At 34.0% G+C, this 25,221-nt stretch overlaps 1 non-coding gene and 2 pseudogenes across 1 annotated transcript; 1 reads left to right on the top strand and 2 right to left on the bottom strand.

Annotated features, from left to right (window-relative positions):
- The first annotated feature begins 2,095 nt into the window (after positions 1 to 2,095).
- On the top strand, positions 2,096 to 7,681 carry LOC138922965 (olfactory receptor 4C16-like; annotated as a pseudogene).
- A 3,655-nt stretch (positions 7,682 to 11,336) lies between these two features.
- Positions 11,337 to 11,466, bottom strand: LOC138923018 (small nucleolar RNA SNORA18). The gene has a single exon (XR_011436140.1). It is a non-coding gene; the product is annotated as a small nucleolar RNA SNORA18 (small nucleolar RNA).
- Positions 11,467 to 13,653: 2,187 nt separating this feature from the next.
- On the bottom strand, positions 13,654 to 14,582 carry LOC138923013 (olfactory receptor 4C16-like; annotated as a pseudogene).
- Between the last annotated feature and the right edge of the window lie 10,639 nt (positions 14,583 to 25,221).

A 25,221-nucleotide genomic window follows, 5' to 3' on the forward strand; every position in this document is an offset into this window, starting at 1 on the left:
GTATCCTAATATTACTATATTTTGCTCTCTTTTTCCCTCAGTCATATTATTATTTTTATTTATTTATGAACTTTGCTGTTGGATGCATATATATTTATAATTGTTATGTTTACTTGATGAATTGATCCTTTCATCATTATATCATGTTCTTCTTTGTCTCCTTTAAGCATTTCTGACATAAAGACTCTGTTGTCAAGTATAAAGTATAGCCACAGCTCTTCCCTCTCATTTATTATTAGCATTGGGGACTTTTTGTGCCTTCATTTTCAGACTTTTCACTTCCTTAAATCTGAAGTTGGTTTTCTTATAGAAAGCATATAGTAGAGTCTTACTCTTTTAAAAAGTCAATTCAGCTGCTTTATATCTTTTGATGGAGATTTCAATCCAAATACACAAAGAAATGATTGATAGGCAATGACTTATTATTGCTATTTTGTTATTTATTGTGAAAGTGTCTTGCATTTGTTACTCTATTCCTCTCTTGCTGTTTTCCTTTCCATTTTGTTAATTTTTGTACTCACCTTCTTTGATTCCTTTCCATTTTTCTCTTTTGTATCATTTGTAGGTGTTTTTACGTGTGGTTAATGTGAGACTTACATTAAGTATCTTAATATTATAATAATATATTTTAGTGGTGACATCTTAACATCAATCACATCTACACTTTTACTTCACTCCTCACATTTTATAACAATTTTATGTTATTGATGTCACAATTTATATATATTTATACTATCTCTATTAAGCAACTTTCATAGTTATAGTTATTCTTAAAATTTTTGTCTTTTAATGTTTACACTAAAATTAAGAGGAATTTATATGCTGTGGTTAAATTGATTTACACATTGTGATTTACTACTTTAGTAAAGTATTCTGCATTTGTATTCATATGTAACTACGTAAAATGTCTTATAATTTCATATGTGTTCATGTTGTTGTTTATTGTATTTTTCTTTAAATGTGAAGCCCCTTTAGCATTTGTTGTAAGTCAGGTCAGGTGGTGACAAATTCTCTCAGGTTTTATTTGTGTAGAAATGTGTTTATATCGTCTTTTTTTTAAAAGATACTTTTTATGTGTATTGAATTCTTCATTTGTGATTTTTTCATTCAACATTTTGAATATATCATCTCACACCCTTCTGTTCTGCAAAGTTTCCACTGAGAAAGGCAAGGAGGGGTAACTTAGGGCTCTGGTTTGGAGCAGCTTTTTTTCTGGGTGACCTAATTCCTTCTTTTGTAAGTGACACTATTTTCCTTCTTTCTGTTCTTTGTCATCCTCTCCACCAGTTATTTGTTTTATTCTTCTTTTTCCCCGGTAGTTTTGGTCAGTTTGAAGCATCTAACTATTCTGAATCTTTGTATGTGGTTAACAAGCATGAGGCAGATTAATTTGCTATTCTTGTAGGCTGAACAGACAAATCAAAAGTTAAGTTTATTACATGGTGGATGTTTATGACTAACAAAGTAAGGAAAACTTTAGAGAATAATACTTTCCAGGAGGCTAACAACTTACATCATTATTTTGTAAAATATTCCCCCTGGAATTCAGACAAAATTTTTTAAGTGTTCTATGAGAATGTCACTATCAAAAAAGAATGGTCAGACTTGACACTAATTCAGAGAGTCTTCTAACAGATAATTTACAGATATTTCCATCTTTTTACACACAGATGCATCATTATAAAATAATCTAAAATAATTTTCTAATATGTTTTTATATTTATTTTGTCTATACTGTTTCCACATACAGTGAGAAAGGAACAGAAAAAAAGAACTTAGTTTTTTTGAGATTTGCTGTTAATATAAGAAATGAATAGAATAAATATAATTGTTGAGGAAGAATGATCAATTGAACTCAATAAATCTTGTATGAGCGCAACATCTGTGAAAAGGTATCGCGTAAAAAGCACTGTAGGGATAGAGGAATGTATTTCCTGAGTTAAGGTTTATTACAGTTTCTAGAGATGGCACAATGCAGAAAATTTAACACATGATTTTGATGTAAGGTAGTGTGATGAGATGAATCCTCACTAAGAGCTTTGGATTCTAGAATGTTAGAAATGATGTACCTGGTTAGGAATTCTAGGAAAGGTTAATGGAGCTAGTGACCTACAGGTAACTTCTGGAGAATGCCGAATTTTCCATCTCCAAAGACAACTTTTAATAGAGTTTCTGTATCAGGATATAAGATTATTACTCCCTGTATGTTTCCAATATGATACCATTAGAATGTAATTTACGATTTACACATTTCTGAGATTTAATTTAAAAGCTGACTAGTTCTCAGAGAAAGCTCAGAAATTATGTCAATGAGGAGGCTAAAAACTGAAAGATAACTTGCCAATATGTGAGAGGGGAGTTACTGACAATATTTTGGATAAAAATCTTCCCTTTTCATCAATATTTGTCCCTGTCCAATGTTCTTCCACATGTGATATTATCCACTTCCCTCTCCACAAGACTCCTGCTCTCTTTAGAAGATTTGAAAAGAGGAACAAATAAATATTAATTTCATGTAATTTGGGCCAAACAGATATAGGAAACATAAGTAGTGGGTATTGAGATTCATGATGAATTTTTGGTTCTCAGTTAAAGCTGTTTCCAGGCCATCTCCTGAACAGATAAGCACAAATTATGTGAGTCAATATCCAGAGTGAGGAGCTCAGAAGAATAAATTACATTACTCTTTTATTTGGGGATTTAAGGGGTAAAGAATCTCAGGGCAACTTGCTAACATTCTCACAGAATATGGTAAATTCTGTGTAGAAATTAAGTATAGGGATTCTCCCAAAGATAGGAGGCTAGTGTAGCTCAACTAGGGAGGAGTGGATGGTTGAAGAGACAGTGCCTAAGTGCTTCCCACTGTAGCATCTGCAGTAAAACAGAAACACAGAAGGAGCCACCTAATAACTTGTATTTCACCATCATCAATTCTCCACCTTTTCCCACCTGCTCTTTTTAAATACTTCTTTGTCAAGCACCCATTCCTAAACCAACACGTTCTCTTATCCTTGTTTTGACAAATTTAGCCACTTCAAAGTCGCCTTATTTTGTTTGAAGAGTTGAGGTGACTACAGCAATTATTGGAAGATATGCTAGGTTACTGATGCCATTTTGTCTTTGGATCTTTGTAACCTGTTGTATCAGATTCCCTTGAGAACCTGATGAAAGGTGTCAAAACACCTTTGAAAAAAAATTTGACGTGATTATACATACATCACACATAAAAACAAGAATAAATATTAGGAATATATGAAAAATGGATCTTCTTGCACCCCAAACATTTATGATTCATTAACAAAATGCTTTAAGATGATCATTTTATGGGTATCAGAGTTTCAATGTCTTACATGCCATGTGGTACTGTTCAGAGTATGACATCCTCTACTCCAGTTGTACAATTTTCAAAAGTTATTTAAAATTGATCTCAGGTTTTTTTTCCTTTTCCTGGTTTTATAAAGTACAAGCACATTTGTCTCTCTAACCTACACAGCAGACAGAAAGCCACAGCAAATTTATGTTGTGAATGTGTTTTGTAATCAGTATGGTGCAAAAAAAATGAGGTAAATATGAGCACTTTTAAGGAGTAGTAGAAAATATTCAATTTAAAAGATCTTACTGAGCAACCCCAAAGTACAAGGCATTGAGTTGGAACAATGCAGAATAAAATCCTGAGAATACATGGTTTTCAATATTCTAACTCCAGGAAGGAAACTAAAATAAGCACATTCTTTTTTTGTGTTGAGACAATAGTATCTATTATTATAAGAAAAGCTATAATGCAAGCGTTTAGAGAACAGGAGAATGAATTTTCCTTTTCATAGGCAATCACTGAAAGCCATGTAAAGGATGTTTCTCAGCATTTTGATCCTAAAGTTCACAGAAGGTTGAAGCAGCTAGAAATAGAAAGATATTACAGCGAGAAAGGAGAGGGCAAGAGGAGTTTGCATACTGTACAACTATTTGTGTATTTTATTTTTATTTATGTTTTTTCCTGAGGAGGATTTGTCCTGAGATAACATCTTTGTCAATTTTCCTTTATATTATATGTGAGTTGCTGCTACTAGTTATTTTAAATCCTTGGCTAGTACATTACTTCTATTACAGAGATCACACCTGTTATATTTACTAATCTTAGTATAGCCCCATTGCATGGTGAACATACCCTGTTTATACACAGAATCCAATAAATATTTGTTGATTTGAGAACTATATTGTCCTTTTTCTAGATCAGAGGTTATTATAGGTTACTAAATAGATTAAAATTCCTTTGTTTAACACAGGAGGAGATTCCCTGAAGTATGCTTGAGGCCACAGAGAATATTTCTCAGAGAAATTAATAAATATATGACTAAAGTAGTCTAAATTGTTTAGAACATGAAATGATGGAATTGAGCACTGTGGTTGCAGATTTGGGTCTAGACTTTTAATGTCATCAAGAAACTATTGATTAAATATTTGATAAAGACCCACAATTATTGTTAAACAAATTAAATATAATTATTATTTATAACTATATTATAAATAAATAAAATAACTTATAACTAAAATAATTTATAATTATTGTATGTATTATATAAATATAAATTATAAATGAATAAAATATTATAAAATATTATATGTCATTTTAAGTATATATGTCCAAATGTAAGAAAGAATTAAATTTATCCTGGAAACAGACAGGTTAATAGAATTGATAACATCCATACCAAAAACTACACTCTCTAGTGTGTGGCCAAAATCACTGACTGAATAGAGCATGAGAGAATTTCACATCATCTTGCTTCCAATGCCTACCACAGTTTCAAATGCTAATATTATAGGACACATCACTCAGTGAACAAAGGAAATGATAAACTCATTGTAATGGTTATGATGCCAAGACTCATTTCTCTTATAGTTTCAGATGTTTGTCCTGGATCACAAAGTCCAAGAGGACTTTTATTTTTTTTTTATTGTTGACACTCCAAAGTGAATAACCTCATCAGGCCTATTCCCAAAAGTTGTTTTTGATTTGGAGGAAGATGAGAGAAATTTCAGGTTTATTGAGAAGAAAATATACTAAAAGAGGGAAAAATATATAACTATGATTGTGTTAGTCTATCACAGGTTGAGCATTGGTCAACTCACAACTTACAAGGCAATATATTGAAGTTTTGGGTGAGATTGGGGAGAGAGACAATAGGATAAGTAAGTCTTCCAGATTATATTTAAATGTACTTTATTTCAGTTTATATTTTTACTTTCATACAGTGTCTTGTCCAATATCAACTTGGCAGGGAATATCTGGAGAAAGACTTTGGTCTTGGAAATAACGGCAATGATAATATTTGTTTTCATATTTGAAAAAAAAAAGAAATCTTCATTGAAAGAAGTGACATGTCCACATTTAAGAATCGTTGACTTTGCTAAGACAGAAATAAAAAAATAAATAAATCAGTTACTGACGATCTAATATCCCTCTTTCTAAAGCCACATCTCCCTGCCATTTCTTCTTCTCTACTCCATTTCATTGTTTCATGAAGGTGGGGTTTGGGTGGTTACAGTCAAGATTTGGTCCTAAACCATTTGCTTGGTTATGCCCAAACACACAACCACTCTAGGTTTATGATGCTTAAGCTAAAAACTTGAATTGTGACAACAAACTATTAAGTAATATCCCTTCTTTAATTTAGGAGTGTCACTTCAGGAGCTCTAAGGGGCGCTTTTCAGAAACTGATGAAAGACAGATAAAAATGGGGATATTTGATATATTAACAATTAAAGAGCGTTCATTTCTGTCTATTAGTATTTGCCAAGAACTAATATCATAATAGTGCTTAAAGTTTGCAGTAGATTATTCAAAGACTATAAGTGTTACCTGTTTCTCCATTCAAGTGGAATATCTGGGATATAATGTGCAGACAAGTGGAGAACATTATGTGTTTCTAGAAAATATATTATTTGTATAAATGTTTGTAACAATGTTGTATAAAGGACTATATAAAGAACACATTCTTTATCTTGTTGGGAGTGGTATGTGCATTGTTTATTATTATTCTTGAACCTACAAGGGCAGTCATGTATATCCTAAATGCCAAGTGATGCACCATGCAAAACATGGGCTCCAAGACTGACTGAAATAGAAAACTGAAGGGTCCGGCCCCAGTGGCACAGCGGTTAAGTGCACACATTCCGCTTTGGTGGCCTGGCATTTGCCGGTTTGGATCCTGGGTACAGACATGGCACCACTTGGCAAGCCATGCTGTGGTAGGCATCCCACATGGAAAATAGAGGAATATGGGCAAGAATGTTAGCTTAAGGCCAGTGTTCCTCAGCAAAAAGAGGAGGATTGGCAGCAGTTAAAAGAAAGAGGGAAAACTGAAGAAAATAATAAAATGAGGGTTAGCTCTTAATTTTGTGTGTATTAAATTGGCAAAATTAGTCAACATAATGTCAAAGCTAAAAAAGGGTTGCATTTGAAGAGTACTGTAGGAAAAGTATCACATCCACAAGTTTATTTGAGACTCAATGTGCCCACTGAACTGGTCATTAAAAATTTAGGAACAAGGTATGGAAGAGATGTTGAGAAATCTGTCAGAATGTACTTCATGAAGAGTATTTAATTTTGCTTAAAATATTCCATGATTTCCCATAGTACCAAGAATTAACTTGCTTTAACTATCCCATAATATCTCATGGCAAAACTTATGTTAATTCCTTTTTTTTTTTCACACAATTTAGTTCACATTCATCCCTTCTTCTCATTCATGAAATCATTCAGCTGAACAATAATGTTATTGAGTTCATTCTGCTTGGGTAAATTAAGGATCCTGTAAGGAAAAAAAATAGTTTGTCACTTTTTTGATTTTCTATTTGGGTACATTGTTAGATAACTTGATTATTAGACCAGCTAGGCACATGGAAGTCCAGTGTACTTCTTCCTTTTCCACTTCTCCTTATCTGGCACCTGCTGCTCTATGTCCATATCCTCTAGAATGATTGTGGCTGACCTTTTGAAGAAGACCACTATCTCTTTCAGTGAGTGCATGATCCATGTCTTTTTAAGGCATTACTTTGGTAGCCTAGAGATATTTATCCTAATCCTCATGGCTTTTTACCACTCTGTAGCCAACTGTAAGTCCCTGTGCTACACAACTAAGACGAGTTATCAAGTCTGTGGTTTACTAGTGGCTGTGGCCTGGGGGGAGTCCTGTATACATTCTTCAGCTCAGATTTTTATGACTTTGAGTTTACCTTTTTGTGGTCCCAATGTGATTGATCACTATGAAACCTACCTGTACAGACACCTACGTGGTAAATCTACTCTTAGTGTCCAATGGTGAAGCCATCTGTATAGTGAGTTTTGTCATGGTGATGTTCTCCTATGTTATCATTTTGCATTCTCTGAGAAACCACAGTGCTGAAAGAATAAGAAAAGCCTTCTCCACCTGTATCTCCCACATCACAGTGGTCATCGTGTTCTTTGGTCCTTATATATTTATATAAACATACCCTGCAAACACCTTCTGCATGGACAAGATGACACCTGTCAATTGGAAAAGCTTTGTTCAACCTTATAATTTGTACACTGAGAAATGAAAAAGTGAAAAATGCAATGAGAAAGTTGTGGAACAAGAAGTTGGTCTCAGATGCCAAAAGAAGAATGGTAGTTTTAATTTCTCTTAATAGTTTGGATTGACCTAGCAGTTCATAGAGAATATGATATTCTTATTGTGGAGTTATTACAATCCTAACTTGGGGCATGAGAGTTACTTCCTTCAGGAAAATAAAGAATGTGAACACATAAGCTGATTAGTATCGAGTAAAATATATGAAGGGGATGTGACAGCACCACGTATAGTCTGGTATGGAAGGCCCATTGCCTTAGAGGTTCACTGCTGTTTCTCTGACTTCTGCCTTCCCAGTGTCACCTATGGTTTTTATCTAGTGTTTTTCCTGTTCTTCATCATGTTGACTACTGATGCTTCCTGCTTCTAGATTACCCTCCTCCCCATGCTTATCTCTACAGCCTAGCTACTTTTACCTCTTCCAAAGGGTTTCATTTATTAGATACTTCTGTCTCAACACATTTGATCATCGACCTTCAACTTAATTGTTCTTCCTGATTCAGCAGAAAGTATCAGATTCAAGTAACTGTAAAAAGTCCATATAGTAAGGAACAAGATAAAATCTAGTAATCCTCTTTCCAATTCTTGAGCATTTACTGAAAATTCTAAGCTTGTGTTTACTTAGATCTTTCTCAAACTGAGAAAATGCACCTTCCTGAGGTAGGTCTTGGATCTTAGGAAGGCTGTGACTGTTGGTTTTTGTACTCAGAATAGCATTCTTTTGGTAAAATCTACTTTATACTCTCAACTTGCTTCTTTCTTTGGGGCAGGTGGTGGTATTAAGTTTTCTTTTGAATCATGCGAATTAATTGTAGCATAGCTGGCCCAAATTAAGTGTGATATATTAATGTGGTCTACAAGTAGAGAGAGTAATCAATTGATGTTACTGAATTTTAAAATATTAATAGAATAAAATAATGAATGAGATAACCTTAAGAAGGATATTTATGTTTCAAAATGGCAATATTTACATGACAGTTGTGAATTATAAATTTCCTTTCTGAAAAAGGCAAAATGTGGGAACTGTAAAAAACCAGTCATTGCTAGGGATTCAATGAGAGAGGAGAAGAGATGAATAGATGGAGGACAAGTCATTTTTAGTGAAGGAGAACAAATATTTATGATACTGGAATGATGGAAACATGACATAATGAATAACCCAAACCCCATAAAACTGTACAATACAAAGTGTAAGCCCTAACGTAAACTATGAACTTTAGTACAAGTGTGACAATATTGGTTTACCAATGTAACAAATGTAGCAAACTGATGCAATATGTCAGTAAATGGGGAAGCTGAGGGCGACAGAGAAGATATGTGGGAACTCGCTGTACTTTTTTGAAACTTTTCTGTAAGCCTAAAACTGCACTAAAAAATAAAGTCTATTTTAAAAAGTTATATTCACAAGGGAAAATTTGACATATCACCATGATTTAAAATATTTTATTTGAATTATTTATACTAATTTATTATGTAATAGAAGTATATATTATTAAGCCACATAGTTATATCCCCAAGTTTTTTACAGTTTACTCTTCTATGCTATGTAAATACCATTAATGAATATATATAAGATGTGTTTTCTGTGTGAAAACAACCCTTAATTGTGATATTATTATATAAATGCAAGCATTAACTTAAATGATGTCATTGGTCGTGGATAATTTGCATATATTTGCATATATGTGTATATATATGCCACATCTTCTTTATCCCTTCAACCGCTTATGTTGTTTCCATATCTTGGCTATTGTAAATAATGCTGCAATGAACATGTAGGTGCATATATCATTTTGAATTAGCGTTTTTGCTTTTTTTGGATAAATATCAAGAAGTGGAATTGCTGGATCATATGGTAGTTCTACTTTTAATGTTTTGAGGAAGCTCCACACTGTTAAAATTTTTTTTTAAAAAATCTAACTATATGCTATCTACAGGAGACCTATTTTAAATTTAAGAACACTCATAGACTGAAAATGAAATGATGGAGTAAGATATTCCATGTAATTGCTAACCAGTAGAGGGCAGGATGACTAAACTATTATCAAATATAAAATAGGCAAAAGAGACAAAGTCATTACAAATGACAAAGAGTCATTTCCATAGGAACTTATGACAAATATAAATATATATGCATCCGAAATCATAGCATCAAAATACACAAAGTGAATATTGATGGAACTAAAGGGATAAATAAACAGGAATACAACAACAATAGAAGATATTGGTATCCCACTTACAAAAATGGACAGAACATTTAAACAGAAAATCAATAAGGAAACAACAAACTAGAACAACACTATTGGTGAGATGAACCTAACAGACACATCCAGAACATTCCACCAACAGCAGCAATACACATATTCTTTTAAAGAGCACACAGAATTTTCTTCATGATAGACCATATGTTAGGGCACGAAATAAGTCTTAACAAACTTAAGAAGATTGAAATCATTCCAAATATCTTTTCTGAGCACAGTGGAGTGAAACAAGAAATCAATAACAAGAGAAAAGAGAAAAATTCACAAATTCATTGAAATTAAAATAAAACACTCTTGAATAACCATTGAGCAAAAGAGGAAATCAAAGGGAAACTGGAAAATGTCTAAGACAAATTAAAATGAAAACATAACATACCAAGAATTATGGGATGTCCCAAAAGTATTGGTAAGAGGGAAGTTTATAGTGATTAACACCTAAATTTTTCCGTATTTATTTATTTCTTTGTGGATGTACATCATAATATATTTAAAAATTCTGTGTAGATTACATCATGTTCACCACCCGAAAACCAATTATATTCCATCCCCTCACATGTGAACCTAATTACCCCTTTTGCCCTCCCTCCTTCCCCCATGGTAACCACCAATCCAATCTCCAATGCTATGTGTTTGCTTGTCGTTGTTTTTACCTTATACTTATGAGTGGGATCATGTGGAATTTGACTTTCACCCTCGGACTTACTTCACTCAGCATAATACCCTCAAGATCCATCCATGTTGTCACAAAATGGCTGAATTTCATCATTTCGTATGGCTGATTAAAGTCAACAAATTTTTATTTAGGGAATTTTACATATGATTCCTTCCTCTGCCCATCAAGCTTACTTTAGTTCCACCAAAATTTGAGTCAAGATTAATCTACACAACAGCCCTTTTACAAAGAACCTGTGCTTTTTTTTAGATGAAATATATCTGATATATAACGTGGTGTAAATTTAAGGTGCATACGTTAAGTTGGTACATTTATATATTATAATATGATTCCTTTAGAAAAGAAAGAATTTAAAAAATGCATTGAGAACAGTGTTATATTGGTGAATGGAAGTTTTACCATTCTGTAATGAATGTAGAGAAGTCTTTAAGAATACTAGTAAGAAATATTTCAAAGAATGGTAAAAAAGATAAAAATAAATAAACAAATAAACATAACCTATGTTTAATCCACAGTTGTCATTGTTAGTCAGCCCACAATTTTTTAGTTGAGTTTGTTTTATCTCCACTTGAATATGGATATACTGATGACACACTTCAAAAATTTCCCACCTAGAAACTTTGGGAATTAATTTCTTCAAGAAATTTACTTTAGGGTCTTCTGAATATGAATTAAGTTCAAATCATATTCACTCCTAAGCTTCCACACCAAAGAATTGTACAGATATTTAAGATACTGTCAATACCTAAGATTAAAAAAAGTCAGCCATTGGGTCTTTTATACTTTTAGGAACTCTGTATTGTAGTTCTTTCCCACAGATCTAACAAATAGTTCTGTGAGTAAAGCAAACAACATAGTTACTTGACAAGGCATTTCCAATAATGTGAGTCTACATAAAAAGCCCCATTGGATAGAGCTCAATTCAAGATTTATATTTTACCATTCTGTGTTAACATCTCCCATAATAAAGTGCTCCCATGGTTCACACTTGTACTTAGCAGCAAAGTTCTGCGATTTTCTCATGCATTTCATTTTCTCCTAGAGCAAGAATGCACATTCTTGCTTAGACTTTCTTGCAGCTTCCCCCTGGTTAGTTGGTAGGAAGCAATAAGGGGTATAGGAGGAAGCCCACGAGGAAAGCAAATACCATTGCATGACAACTTGTTCAAATAAGGTAATGGCATGGTGTCTAGGTTAAGGAAGACTGTTCTTTCCTCTCTTTCAATGGAGAGGAAGCTACTTATGATAATCAGGAGGGTGCAAGATAATTTGTGAGTTCATGGTTTTCACCCTTCCCTGCACAATTATGTCTGTCTAGATCTCAGAGTCCCACTCTTTTCTTATCAGAATACTGACTTCAACAAAAAATTCCTAGTGAGGTTGCATATTCAGTCATCTTTACCGTTCTATCATCTTTATTATAAAATCCTGGACAAAAATTAGACCATAATCTCTGTGGGCAGGAGATGCATCAACAGTGGGCATGGAAGCTCTGTGTTAAAAGTAGGTCCATCAGACATATTAGATAGAGTGTATCTGCAGAGGCACCTAAATTGGATCCAATACACACCCCTTTTCATAATTACTTTGTCTTGAAATAGAAGAAGACGTCAGCTAAAACTATGCCAAGTGGAATTGACTATTTTGCAAAGCTTACAAGAGCAGAACCAAACTCCAGCAGCTGTGATCAATAATAAATCCTTGAGATGAAGGAGCCTTGAAATTCATAGAATATGAAAAAAGTGATGTATATATGTCACTAGAGTTTATTGTGGAATTCACAGTTTTACATTCCCACATGGAGAAATAGATCATTTTCTCAAGCTAAAGAAATTCTAAAGTTCCTGGTACAATAAAATTAATATAAAACTAGTAATCTTAGTATAATTAAGTAATTTATAAATAAAGGTAGAAGTTCCAAATAAACAAAAATACTCATTGAATTTTCTCTATGGATAAAAATACAAATAAGAAGAGAAATTGAAATCAGAAGATTCTTAGGGTTCATACAATGTCTGTGGTGTTGATGAAGGGTGACAAATGGTGATATCCATCTCCATTGCGTAAACATAATTTTCATTCAAATATCTCAGTCTCATTCAGATTACTCTCTTTTCTGGATTATATTAAATCTAACTAAAATTATTCATATCAGTGATGTAACTCTTCTGCTCCAAAGCCTAAAAATCCTCCTCTGGGTTACAATATTCTTTCTTTAATCAATTCTTATTTTCATGTTCCCTATTATCAACTGCATATACTCTTCTAGGCCATATAAATATATCCATATTAAATTGGGCCATCTATTCCATAATCATAAGAGCCTAATCTTATGAACAAATTATTATAATTGGCATGATTCAAGAGAAAACTTAAAACTTTCCCAAAATTAGAATGGATCATTTTAGGAGCAAAAAGTAATTTTTACAAACAGAATAATATTGAGTATAACCTAAATAATGAGAACCTTCCTAAGATAAAAAAGACTCCTTCAGAAGGGTGAATGCTCTCACAGTGTTCTGTCATTCTTCTAGAAGGACCTAAGTAACATATGATAATAATTCAAAGTATAACCACAGCACATAGAAGAGAGATTATCTACATTACATGTCTTGTCCTTTGCAACATGAAGCTTCTATAATTATTTAAATCTGGTGCTTTCTTTGAGTCAGGAAGTGCAACAAAGTTGAAGGTCCATGATCAGACACTATGATCCCACAGTACTTAATAAATGAACAGTTTGGAGGAAACCTTGCCAGGCTGTGGATATAAGCATGTAGAAGTGTAAGTATAAATAGAGAACACAAAGACTCAATATGAGGAAAGGCAGAGAAAATACTAGATCAAAACACAGTGATATTAGGCAGGCAAGAGAGGCAGAGTAAAGCATGTGTCTTACATGACTGTTTCTAGCTGGGGCTGCCTCTATTTCTATGTAAAACTGACTCAATGCTAATCAGTATATGAGTTCATATTGCCTATCTTCTTGGAGAAACTAATTCTTATGTCCCACTTTAGGATTATGTTAACTCTACAATAAGAGGATGATGTTCTCTATGGACTTTTTTGATCAATCCTAATTATAAAGAAAATTTGAAACTTCTATTCATCATTTGTCACCTGAGATCAACTTCATGTTCCATACTTTCCTCATGGCATTTTTCACTTCTGCATTTCTCAGTGTATAAATCAGAGGATTGAACAAAGGTGTTCCAATTGTATAAAACACAGCTATCATCTTGTCCATGGAGAAGGTGTTGCAGGCTGTGTGTATATAAATATACAAGGACCGAAGAACAAGATGACCACGATGATATGAGAAATGCAGGTCGAGAGGGCTTTTTTCCTCCCTTCAGCACTGTGGTTTATCAGAGAACGCAAGATGATAACATAGGAGAACATCACCATGACAAAACTCACTGTACAAATGGCCCCACTGTTGGACACCAAGAGTAGATTGACCACATAGGTGTCTGCACAGGCAAATTTCAACAAAGGCTGCAAGTCACAGAAATAGTGATCAATCACATTGGGACCACAGAAGGGGAAATTCAAGGCCAGAAAAATCTGAGCTGAAGAATGTACACAGGACCCCACCCAAGCCACAACCCCCAATGCACCACAGACTTGATGGCTCATGATGATCGTGTAGTGTAGGGGCTTACAGATGGCCACATAGCGGTCAACAGCCATGATAATTAGGATGAAGATCTCCAGGCAGCCAAAGAAATGTGATGAAAAGACTTGGATCATGCACTCATTGAAAGAGATAGTGGTCTTCTTCAAAAGGGCATCCACAATCATTCTAGGGCCTATGGATATAGAGAGGAAGGTATCAGATAAAGCTAAGTGGAAAAGGAAGAAGTACATTGGACTTCCAAGTGCCCGACTGGTCTTGATGGTAGCAATAATCAGAAAGTTACCCAGCAAAGTCCCCAAATAGATAAGTAAGAAAGTGACAAACACTATTTTCTTCCTAACAGGTTCCTGGGTTAACCCAAGCAGAATGAACTCAGTCACATTATTATTCAGCTGCATGATTTCTTGAATGAGAAGAAGGAGTGTGAAATGGTTCACCTGCAAAAAATAAGGGAATTAATTCATGGTGGTATGTGTAACACATAGTGTGATATACGATGTTATGGAATATTTTAACAAAAATAAATGTTCCTTATCATGGGCATTTTAGCTGTTGCTTCTTAGTAACTCACCTCAACACTTTGTTCCACAGTTTGTAATGTGGCTCCATTTTATTATTAATTTCATTATTTTTCCATATTTAATAAATTGGCATCCATGCTTGGATGGTGTATCACTTGGGATTTTGGATATATCTGACTACTTTTGGAAGTTCATAATATAAACGGAAAATTATACCCCACCCCCTATGCATAAATAATATCTTCTTTACACATATATTTATCATTGTATATTTGTTACACATAATTCTAGAAATGTCTATTTTTTAATATATATTATGCTTCCCCTCACTGGATGCTAATTTCCAGATATTAGAGCTTGAAAAGAGAAACAGGAAGTACATATATCCTCTAAAAAACATGATGTTACCTTGTGGTGCTCTTATGATATTTAGTATTTAATATATACTAATGTAGAGAAGTGAATATTCCTTAACAGTTGGCAATAACTCAAATATCCTTATTTCTACTTTTTTCTTTTTCCCATTTCTGAAAGACACCCCTTAGAGGACCCAAAGTCCCTAAGGTTGCATATAAATGAAAGGGGGGTGTTATAACTCAACAGTTCTTGTTTTCATAATTCAAGCATTTAACTTAAACAATTTACATCTGAAATGATTTTGGGAGGACACCACGCAGTTCACAAAGGATCAGATGATGGTTGTAATCTCTAGTAGAGTTTGTATTATCCAAGCACCTGAAAACTCCTTTGTTCTTGTAACAAACCAGTGATTCAGAGGAGGGAAGGAGATATAATTTTAGACAACAGGAGTAGTGGGCAGTCAGTAACTGACTTCATTCAATTTATTTCTGTCCTGGCTAAGTCACTGATGATTTAACTTTGAAATTTAATTTATTTCAATGAATATTTCTCTTTTTTCAAACTTAGAAAGTAATACTATCACTGCCTTCACTTCTAAGAAGAAAACTTTTTATCTACATCATTCTTTTCAAGATAATTTTGAAAGGGACTATATACAAGTAAAAAATTTGGAAGGCTTACGTATCTCATTGTGTTCCTCTTCAATCCTTCAATACACTGTCTTGAAAGTTGTAAGTGGCCAAAGCACAACTATGATAGACTAAACAGATGCAAATTTCCCTTGTACATCTTTTCCTCTCGGTTGGTAAACTTTCTTCTCCTGAGCCCACTTGAAATATACCTTATGTTCCTCCAAATAAAAAACTACTCTCAGGAAAGTGTCTGATTAAGTAATTTATATTAGGATACCAGATTTTTAAAAAACTCTCTTTGCGCTATGAAACTTTTGGCAAAGACCTTCAACTATGAGGAAACTGATCCTTAGTATCTTAATCAAAACAATAAGCTCATTCTTTCATTCTTAACTTGAAAGAGTGATCAATCATGAAATATTTGTACTTGAAATTAAGTCCCATAATTGTGGCCACTACTTTGAGTGTATGACTTTTGATTTGTGCTATCAACCCCATTAGAATGTTCATTTATAGAACAAGTTTATTTTATTTTATTGTTTTGCTAAGTAATATTTACCCTGAGCTAACATCTGTTGCCAATGGTAGAGGTATCATTTTTTGTTTGAGGAAGATTGACCTTGAGCTAACATGTGTGCCAGTGTTCCTCTATTTTTATATATGCAATGCTTCCACAGCATGGCTGATGAATAGAATAGGTCCAGGTCCAGGATCCAAACCCACAAACCTGGGCTACTGAAGTGGAGTACGTGGAACTTTAATCCCTTGGTCATGGGGCTTGCCGTAGGAACAAGTTTATTTATACATCTGCACATATATTGTTTAAGATAAATTAAGAATTATAAATAAATATATTTTCATTAATTTATTAATAATTATGAGTTCTCATAAATATTTAGTCAGCAGTTCAATCAATAGTCTCCTTCCTTCTTAGAATGTCACTTCATTTCTAACTACTTCAACTGTCCCAAAACTCCAGGACCCAACTGCTAAGAAACCTTCTCTGGTGGCCTTCAGTGACTGCTTTATGATAAAAGAAATTCTCTCTCCAGTTCCCTAAGGGCTTCTTTGATAGCTTTTCTTATAATATTAGTTAAACTCACTTATATGTGCTCTCTCTTTAGCATCCTTTTTGGAATAAAAATCTTTGAAAATTATGTATTCTCAGATTTTATTCTCCACAGTTCAAAACTCAATGCCTTGTACAATGTAGGTGCTGAGTAAATGTTTTTAAATTGAATCTTCTCAATTACTTCTTAATATATTTATCTGATTGGTTTAGTGCTATTCTGGTTACAAAATGCATTCACATCATTAATCTTCTGTGGCCTTCTATCTATTATGCATGGTAGACAAACATACTCCCAATTTATAAATTCAGAAAAAAAAACTGAAATGAATTTTAAATAACTTAGTAAATCATCTCCACAATCTGGAGTAGAAGATGGTGTAGTCTGAACAGCACCACATGGCCATGCAAGATTTGAGACCCTGATACCCACAAAAATGATCATCTTAGCATTTAACTATTTTTTTTATCATGAATCCTTGGCCCTTACAGAATACGAGGAGAGCCTTGACATGTGTCATATCCTCCTGATATTGATTATGTTTTTGTTCATGTCTTTGTGGATGATCATATGTAGATTTTTTTCCAGAGGTATGTTAACACCTTTCATCAGGTTCTCAAAGGAATCTGACACAAAAAATGGGTAACAATGATCTGAAGACAACACTAATAAAATAGCACATCTTAATAACTGTTGTACTTACCTGAAACAAGTTTAGCCAAACTTAGAATGGCTAAATTTGTCAAAACAATAATAAACAATGTGTTGGATGTGGAGGTAACAGAAAAGAGCTGAAAAAAAAGCAGAGAGATAAAGGTGGAAAATAGATGAGGGTGGAATAGAGTTTTAGGTGGATCTTTCTAACCTATCCTATCTGTTTTATTGCAGAGGCCACAGTAAGAATCTTTACTCTCCTTAACAACTCTCTCTTAAACTACTCAACCCTCGCTGATTTTGTTACACTAGAATTCTATCTTTGGGAGAATCTCATTTTATGTATACGCAAAATTCACCATTTACTGCTGGAAGGTTAACAGGTTGACCCAAGATTCTTTATCCCTCAAAAGACCAAATTAAAGAATGATAAAAAGCTCCCCTCCCACACATATGGGACATTACCTTTATCCTTCATTACATAGTTTTTAGCCTCCACATTGTCATTTCTGAATTTTCCATGAGTAGCGGTTATTCAGTTTTTCAAACTAAATCTGAGATGCACGTAAACTGCAAATTCTGTTCTTATGATGTCATTTTAGAAACATGCAGAGATTAGTAATTCTATACTGTAACAAACAACATTATATTTAAAGCTGTCACTTGGAGATGACATTCTGCAGAAGCTATGTGAAGGTCACTACCTCTACTAACCTTTTCTCTAAGCTCTAATCAGGCATAATCTTTTCTAACTTTTCATGCCCATAGTGAGGACTTATCTTGCTCAGCTACCTTACATGAGAAGCATTTGTGAACATTTTTACTCTGCCATCTCAAGAATCTGAGGTAAACCTTGGGGCATGGAATTCCTCCTTTTATCCACACACAACAATGGTGGCTTTTCACGTACTTTGTGCACATAACATATTTGTTGAGTTCAAAAGACCTGTTTATTCTAAAGCTTATATTTCATTCTATTTATTTACTATATTAAGAGTAAATTTTTTAAAAACATTATTCTTTTATCTGTTCCTTTATCAGAAGAAGTAGGAGCAATATAAACACACATAAAATATATTTAAAAACTAATTTGCATTATTCTGTAATGATGCCTTTCTGGGTACAAAGATGTAAATAACCTGTCACTTACCTGTTAGAATACTCCAGAGTAGTGTCAAGTCTTTCCATCCCTTTTTGAAAGCAGCCATCCCACAGAATACTGGGAGAAAAATTCCCCGTTTTAATTCCTGAGGGAATATTTTGACATAATGATGTAAAATATAAGCATCCTAGAGAGTAGTATGCCCTAAAGTTTCCTTTTCTTTGCTAATCAGAAGCATCCCAAATGCTGTATTAAATTTAACTTTGATTTGTCTATTTAGCCCACAAAAGAGAAAGTGAACCCTCCTCATACTCGGTATCCAAATACAAACAAGGGTTTAGAGGTATTATGTGTGTTAGGCTGACCGAAGATATCAGGGGAAGAAGAGGAAAACATAAATGGATGGCAGAGAGGGTGATAGAGAAGAGGAAGAAGAAAAACAGTTTCTTTGGTGGAAGAGGAAGTAGATCAGCAGGAAACTACTCTGCTCCCACCTAGTTCCCTAAATTACCCCTCTGTGCATTAGGAGAGACGCTTTCCTAGCTCTTGTAATTTATCTGCAAGTACAACCCAGGGAAGGCAGTATGGTGTCCCGCAATGAGAAGTTCTATTCTGTGTGCTATAGCCATCCTTCATGAAGGAACAACAGATTTATACTGAGAATTAATATGCATACTGAGCATTGATTGGATATCTCATATTTTTTTAATTCAATTCTATGTGTTTTTCTAATTAATGTTAGTAAACAGACACTTATTTTGGAATACACTTTATTGAAACACTGTTACTTCACCAAATATTTATTGAATACATTTTGTGTATTAGACTCTATTTATCACCCTACATAAGTTATATCATTTCATTTACATAACTATTCAATGAGGTAGGTCTTAACAATGACATTTCATATAAAAAAACTAAAACTCACAGAAGTTAAGCAGCTTGCTCAATTGCATATTTAATAAGTTCAATATGGAGATCTAATCACTCTCTTTTTCCATGGTTTGTCTTCTTTCCACACATTTTCGTGACACCAGCCCAAATTGAAAACCTGGTAGTACTAGACAGTGATGAGGATGAAAAAAATTTCTAATGGCTAGCAGTGGTATCTCAGCTTGGGGAGTTTAGAATATTAGGGCAATGATGACAGGGTCTGGTAGTCATAGGATATACAAGGGAAAATGCTCAGTAGACATTTGGCTTTTTTTAAAATTGTGAATCTCAAGTTAGGGCTGTAGAACTAGATTGTGAAATCATTACTGGTAAATGATAGTTTAAATCATGAGATTGAGTGAGGTCACCCAAAGAAAATAGATAGTTTGGAGAAGTGAGTAAATGACAAAATGTAGAGTTTCATGAACATTTAAAAGAATTTCTGAAGACTCTTAATAAGCATGCTTAAAGGATCATGAGTAAAATCATGAAAGCACAGTGATTTGAAATCCAAAGGATTAGGCTTTCAGGAAAAAATGAGTGAATCTTCTGCATAAGAAGGCCACATGAGTACTAGTGTCTAAAACTCAGATACATGAACATCCTGAATGAAATGATCGATCATTGAGAAATTAAAAATAGGAAAATGTTGCATAAAGACCAGAAACCAGGAAAAAAATCCTATTTTATTCTTCAAACTCTTACTGAGTTCTGGAAATTTTAGATAGTCATTGAGGGTAGGGTTCATGACTATCCTGTTCTCCAGCATATCTACAATAGCAAATATTTATAAACAACAGTTCACATTGTGCTTCAAATTATCAATTGTTTACTAGGTGAATGAATGATTAAAACAATTCAAGCCTAATTGAAAATAATTTGAAATTACCTTTTCTGAAAAATTACCTATGTAATGGTTAAAGAAATAGGTTGAGATTCTCTCTGAACTACAGTAAAACCACTAATTTAGGACAGAGGTAGATGTGAGGTCAGGTCTTGGGACACAACAAATACTCCTTTAGGAATCCCTTTCATTTATGTGCCTCAAAACCATTTAGAATCAACAGCCCTGGGAGACATCTGCTGGGACACTGAAAATGTCAGGTTGTTCTTATAATGGAGTATGATATTTCTCATGCTGTAGTGTGGAGTACAGCCCTCAAAGAAGGATGTATTCAACCTTTGGTGTATATTTGTTTTGCTATAAAAATATCTAAATACTTCTGTAGATTTATCCTGCCTTCATCATAAGGATGCTAAAGATGAGTTACAAAAAACTATCTTATAGGCCTTGAATTGATTGTTTTTGCTGGACACAAGTCCATTTTACTTCTTGGAGTAACTGCAAGTTGATTTTCTTCTGAGAAACCACAATTTCTCCCTTTTCATTACATAAGGTATGAGCAGTGCTATCTCCCAAAGATGGGTATCATTCTTGTGTGGTCAATCAGAAAGCATTTCCCCAGGTTGTAATGATTGGGTCATGTATCTATTGGCAAATAAGATGCAATCTCAGTACTTTTCTTGAACTATTGAGAAAAGTCTTTTTTTTTTCCTAATAGAGTTTCTGAGAGTACAGATGTGGAACTCTTCGTAATCTTACCATGAGTGGAGAAAGCCGTGTAGAAAATGGAACCAACACAAAATGAAGCAGAGGCAACAGACAAGCAGAAGAAAGTGATTCTTATAATAGAATTCCAAATGTAGAATTCACTCATTTCCAAACATTTTTACTGTATTTTATTTGATTCATTTTATATTATTGCCTTTTACATTTATTTAAATAATATAATGAATATTTGTAAGCTTACTACTATCCCAATATGGTATCTACCTACCATTACCAATAATTAAATCAATTTTTAACCTTTTCCATATCCTGCCCCCTGCCTCACCTTAAAGATAACCAATTTCCTGATCTTTTAATTGCGCAATTATCTTGCTTCCTAAAAACAGAATATCTTTATCACATACGTATCTTTTTAGTTTTTCCTGGTTCTGAACTTAGCGTACTATCTGCAGACTTCTAGGAGTTGTTTTTATTTTTTCATCCACTTTAATGCTACTAACTTTTATATCAGTTGTTGAATATAGTTGTAGATTCATTTTCACTTCTATATATACTCTATTCCGTGATAATTTCAAAATTTTTTCATCCATTATCCTCTCAATTAGTATTTCACTACTATGAATAGTAATTATGAACATTTTTAACCATGTCCTCTAGAAATGTAATTGAAATGTTGCAGGATGTGGCAATATTCAACTTTAAAAGATAATGTAATATATTTCCACAAGGAGTCCGGGAATTTTAGTCTAAACCAAAAAAGGAGAGGAGTGGAATATTTACAAACATATCATAAAACTATACATGATGAGTGAAGGATTAAGTAGATGAATGTTCTGTACTGTTGTTACTGTTTTAATTAAGAACATGAATAAATTTGTAATACACAAAACAACCTGGGTTTATATTTTTTAACATAAATTTAAAAATGTCAATTCTCAGCCACTTTATCTATGTCACACTGGGAATAAAAATTTTGTACGCTAAAATAGACTCACGTCCTGTGAAAGGAAAAGAGTTTCTTTGAGGCAGGAAGACACCCCTTTATTTATCAATTATCATTAACATATGTGATCTAGAAAGTTAGATATGAGGTTTATGACTATGCTTATATTAAAGAGAAGCATATTTATAAAAAGATTTCCATCTACTCCTACATACCTACATTAATTGAAGATAAGTTGCAGGGTTCAAGAGTGGCATGGCAATGAAAGAGTTAAGAGTATTGCATGACATTATAAAATTCTTTGTTCCCTAGAATATAGCCTGGGCTCAAAAATATAGCCAAGTAGAATAAGATCTTCTGTTTGGAAAATGATAATGAGATGTATCATGTTTGTTCTCTTATTGATTTGTTAAAGAGCTCCAAATATAGATGAACTTTCAGAACCTTGAGTCCCAAGGGGACCCAGTTCCTTCTAATGGCAGACTCTGTCTGCAGATAATTTAGCCTATAAGAAATCTCTTAAAAGCAAAGAATTTAAGAAGATGGCCTAATTAAAGATAGATTTATCTTCATCTTATTTCATAATTTAAAAACCCAATATAAAGATTTGGGGGGAAGATGAATGCATGAAGCTCAGAAGATGTTTAGGGCAGTGAAACCCTGCATGATACTATAAGGATGGATACCTGACATTATACATTTGTCCAAACACATAGAAGGTACGCCAAGAGAGAACTTTAAAGTAAACTAGGGAGTTTGGGTGCCTATGGTGTGTCAATGTAAGTTCATCAGTTGTAACAAATGTATCACACTGGTCAGGGATGTTGATAATAGGGGAGGTTATGCAAGTGTTAGGGCAGGGGGTATATGGGAAATCTCTGTATCTTCCTCTCAATTTTGCTGTGAACCAAAAACTGCTCTGAAAAATAAAAAGTGTTTAATAAAAAAATCCAATATGATTTATTAGCTAATGTATAGACTTTTATAGACATACGCCAAGTGTTTCTCCAAAGTGTAATTTTTGGAGGTCATAAGCTATATTGAGGCAATGACAATGAAGTAGTCTTCAGATTAGCCTTACTTATAGAGATTCCTTGGAATCACTGTATTTGCCTTTGGCTCATGAAGGAGGGAAGGACAAAAGTGCATTCCTTGAGGTACATGCCAATTGTGGTCAATATCTCCTGCCAACATGGACACTTGGTCTCCAAGGCTGATGCAATGCTTTCATTACTCAGAGTGCTTGGTGCCAAAATCACTTCCACACTAATAGGCACTGTCATTTATCAACTCCCCAGTGATTACTTCTTCTAGCAACAGTTTGTTTTCAAGAGGCTTCAGAGCTGAATCCTACTACTGAGCTACTGAAAATGGCTCTTACTAGCAGGACCCAATGTCCAAAACATAATAAAAGATCCTCTGAAGATATTACAACAGACAGCTTGAAAGGTGTCTCTGTCTCCAGTGCCCTGCCCAGTCAAGAACTGTGACCGAGGCCTCTTTCCTTTATCTCCAATCCACAAGTTCATGACAACTCTCTGTCTTTACACAGAACCTCTTCCTGAGATCATACTTCTCCCTCTTCTCATCATTCAGAACAGGGGCGCAGCACCACTTTCACATCCACCATTTTCACATGTGTCTCTTAGAACTAAATTTCCATTGTTTATATACATGGTACCTAAGTGTACCTTTTTACTGTGTAGACTGTTTCTCAAATTTGAGTACCTTGCAGAAGACTTGTAAATTAGGATGCTCTGAAGTTCAGCTTCAGCCTTGGTATTCAGCCCAAATCATTCATCAGCTTAGACTTCGGAATGTGAAAGGCTGAAGAGCTAACTGCCTACATCAGTGTCATTGCTGACATCTCTGCCCTTTTGAGATATGACTGATGGGTTACCACCATGTCCAACCTGCAGGATGGTACTATTACAATCTAGTCATGATATGCAGATTCACTTTCAATATGTGAATATTTACTCTCAAGTATTGGTGAACATTCTAGATATGGCTTGGAGACAATATCTCCTTATTTGTTTTATTTTTCATTTTGATTTTCTTTGGGGTATGAAACATTAAGCAGAGTGACATTCTTACAATATTAATAATTATAATATTAAACACTTTTCCAAAATGTGAACATAGACATGACAACCACAGCTGCAACTAACAGTAAATCACTTCAGCAACAAGCAAATAGGATCACAAAGAAAAATAAAATTGCACAAATTTTTCTTCCTTTATTTTTCTTAATCTAACATCTCACTGATAAAGAATGGAATCCTATTTTTTTCTTCTTGCTTCAAATTAATAAAATTATGTGATAAGGCTAGAACAGTTCTGAAATATTTAAATTGTGATATTTAATTCTGTAGTATTTAAATTGATTAAATATATGAAATTTATCTTTTGAAAATATTTTTCCTTTTTATTTGGTTTGGACATTTGTAGAGAATGATGACTATTGGAAAGGGTCTTGGAAATTCCTCCATTGAGATGTTGAAGAAATTTCCCAGGATAGGGCAGAAAAAAAAGGAAGACTAGAAATAAAAGTTAAGAAACAGGACACTGAGTCAAGTTAAAAACGCACAATCTTTGGAAGGAAGGAAAATATACTCTTCATGAAGCTAACTGGGGATTGTGCATGCTGTAGGTACCACTTCTGGTACCCACAAACATTTCCAAAATGACCTCTTGAGTATGCGTCTCAGAAGGACATACTACAATGGAAATTAACCTATGCCTCCCAGCTACTGGAGTAAGACTGAGCACTATCAATTGCCAAGATTTCTCTCCTTGCTGTGTGGCATCAGAGAAGGATGCTAGCACACCTGAGTATGTAGGCAGGTCTCTGTGATATCAGTGGTCTTTAGTAAAATTAACTCATCATGGTGATATCTGGTATCATCTCTGTGGGGCACATTGTGTGGGGACATAAGCCGGTGAGAATATAGCATCAGAACTCCCCACATTAGGTCCTAAGAATCCATAATGAAATGTGCTCGTAGATTGAAGTGCACTTTGGTTGAATTTATACTTATAATTTGATTGCTTTTGGTCATCTTTGGTATTGGTGTTAACAAATTCTAAACTCAGGACACATGGGTTCTTGGAATGGAAAAAAATTACATTCATACCTCAAATGGCCATTTCTGCTACCATCCTAGTTGTCAAAACCAACCAGCTGCCTGAGTGTGAGCTTGGCCAATGACCTGAGCTAACATTTTTTGTAACATCTTTTTATTTTTACTC

The sequence above is a fragment of the Equus caballus genome, unplaced genomic scaffold (assembly GCF_041296265.1).
Source record: "Equus caballus isolate H_3958 breed thoroughbred unplaced genomic scaffold, TB-T2T haplotype2-0000437, whole genome shotgun sequence".
Taxonomy (NCBI): Eukaryota; Metazoa; Chordata; class Mammalia; order Perissodactyla; family Equidae; genus Equus; species Equus caballus.